This window comes from Aplysia californica, unplaced genomic scaffold, assembly GCF_000002075.1.
Source record: "Aplysia californica isolate F4 #8 unplaced genomic scaffold, AplCal3.0 scaffold00192, whole genome shotgun sequence".
Classification (NCBI taxonomy): domain Eukaryota; kingdom Metazoa; phylum Mollusca; class Gastropoda; order Aplysiida; family Aplysiidae; genus Aplysia; species Aplysia californica.
Window position 1 is genome coordinate 31,493 of NW_004797462.1, and position 2,872 is coordinate 34,364.

The following is a 2,872-nucleotide window of genomic DNA, read 5'->3' on the forward strand; positions in this document are numbered from 1 at the left end:
TTGTGTGTGTGTGTGTGTGTGTGTGTGTGTGTGTGTGTGTGTGTGTGTGTGTGTGTGTGTGTGTGTGTGCGTGTGTTTATTACTCTCTTGTAACGCCTCTAATCTTCGGCACATACATGACCTAAATGTATTGCAAGTGCCATAAAGCTCTTCTAAAACTAAAGCAGGGGTGATTGCTTGCATATAACACATTAAGGACACATAACTCTTAAAGTAAAGACACACTGTTTTGAGGAAACTTTCAACAAGAAGCATAACTTCGTTACTTATCCCTATCTGTACGCCCTGGTGTCATTTTGTACCTCAGGGGTTGTATTCTTCGCATTTTACAATATTTCTAGTTCCAAGATCTCTTGGAAACTTTCAGTATTTTTCAAAAAATAATTTTGACAGACTACTATGGAAAGCGTACGGAACGGATTAACGAGTAAATTTCCTCTTTGAAAAGAGGTGACACAGAGTCCCCCACGTCGTATGGATACGATAGTAAAACACGACATCGGATAGCGTTAAACAGATTTTTCTCCATTCTGTTTCCTTTGCCCAAAATATAAAAAAGCAGGCAGCAACATGAGTAATGTAAAATACAACAATTTGGGTCACTCTCTTGTGAGTGATGGCTCAAAATGTGCCGCAACATACCTTTTAGTCTGCTGGCTGCTGATTGCCTGCTAGCTACGCCCACATAGAGGTAAAGTTAAAGCGTTTTTCTCAATCTCGTGTTGTGGGCACTGCAATTTAGTGCTGGGCAATGAGTCGCTTCAGCAAAATCCGGTTAATATGTCAGTGCACCTCTTCGTTAAATAATGTTAAGAACCGCTTCGGTAAATGGGTTAGAACCACTTCGACAATTAATGGGTGCTCCCACTTCGGCAAACGGGTCAGGAAAAAGAGTTAAGAGTCTGAATTCGGATAATGTTTTATTGAGGATTATCCATTTATTCGGGTATTTATCCGGATTTTGCCCACATCTACACTGCATGCAGTGGTGCATGTATAATGTACAATATATTGCTTGTGCAGCTATTTTCGGAGATCCCGCTCTACATAATGGTGATAATTTCCTCCCTCCAATTATTTCACAACAGAAGCGAGTACAGAGAGAAAGCTCTTATCACAGGAACACTTACTGCCTCGGCAGAGTTCAACCTAAATCCGTGCAGCGTTTAAACATGATGCTCAATTATCTGTTTAGCACTTACGTGGGTGTGTCGCTTGTACATGTAACGGGGTGAACATTGAAAAACAACAACCAAGTAAGCCCCTATCTGTCAAAATCTTGTTTTGTTGAAAAATGAATTTCTCATCTCTATGTGATTTCTGTTTCATTTTTTTTAAAAATAGATGTATAGATATCTAGCTAAGGGAAGAGAGATGTGGTAATTTCCGATCAAATTTGATCTTTTAAAAAGTCAATGTGTCGGAGCGTCGAACATTCTTAGTTTTTCTTGGCCTATTTCTTAGTTTTAGTAAGAGTTTTACGGCATTTGCAACACAATAAGGTCATATAAGTGCCGAAGGTTACAGGTGTTACAAGAGAGTAGCAAACACAACAGAGAAGGGGGGGAGATAAAGGCGACAGACGTTTATTAGGAAACAAGAAGCAAACTACACCAGAGCACCCGAACCACCCACGGCCTATTTCTAATCTGTAGCTCATAGCCTTGGTTCTTTGGATTATAGACGCTACTTGTGGTGCCCAAACGAAAGCGTGCTCACAATTGCGCTATTGAGAACTCGACGAAAAAAGGTGTGGACAAACATTATTATATTCCTCAAATTTGTTTCGTTTTTCTGTGGAATAATCACAAAGGCCAAAAGAAGGACGGGAACTTATTGTCAAATATATTTTTCTAAATTCAGGAAATGAATAAATAAATAATCGGGCTCCCTCATGGGGACCTATCTATCTTTTTGCAGGTACTTGCCAACTTTCAACTCTGTAGCTGTCGCAGTTTTATGGGAAAAGTGACACATGTGCTTCCAAGTTGAAAAAGCATTTAACAGATTATTATTGACAGCATCACAAACACATTATTATATTTAGCAGACTGTGGTTGGTTGGCGGGTGCTCTGGTGTGGTTTGCTTCTTCTTTCCTGTCAAACGTCTATCGTCCTTATCTCCCCTCCTTCTTTTTTACGTTTGTTACTCTCTTGTAACACCTCTAATCTTCGGCACTTATATTACCTTATTGTGTTGCAAGTGCCGTAAAACGTCTACTAAAACTAAAAACTAGCAGACTGGTGGGCGGGTCGTCTTGGATGATAGAATGTCGTTTTACTCTTCCAATATTATTCCGTACACAAGTGATTATCTTCAGACTAAGGACACAACACACACGACTGAGACAACATATGTACAGATGTTTTAAACTAGTGCAATCACCAAAATGCCAGTGTGGAGAGTCGGACCAAACTGTTGAACACATCCTTCAGCCCTGCAAGACACACAGGGCCATGAGACAGAAAACGTGGCCTACCCCACTGACACTACAAGAGAAGCTATATGGGCCGACAGCTGATGAACTGAGCAGGACGGCCCAATTTATGACAGATACCAGACTTCAACTGTGATGCGATCGAGAAAAAGAACAAGAAGTATTCCGTACATTGACTGACGCAAAATTTCTTTAGTAGTCCCGTTTTTCTCAAATGTGAAGACATTAAAATATTATATTATCGAAATACGCGCAGTTATTTTTCTTTAAAACTTGCTTTTTAAAAACTTATTCCAACTGTTAGCAGGATAGGAGAGTTGCCAGCAAACATGTACGAAAGAGAGCCCAAATAGCAGTCCCAAAAACTTTTTTTGTCTGTCTATCTGTCAGTCTCTCTCTCTCTCTCTCTCTCTCTCTCTCTCTCTCTCTCTCTC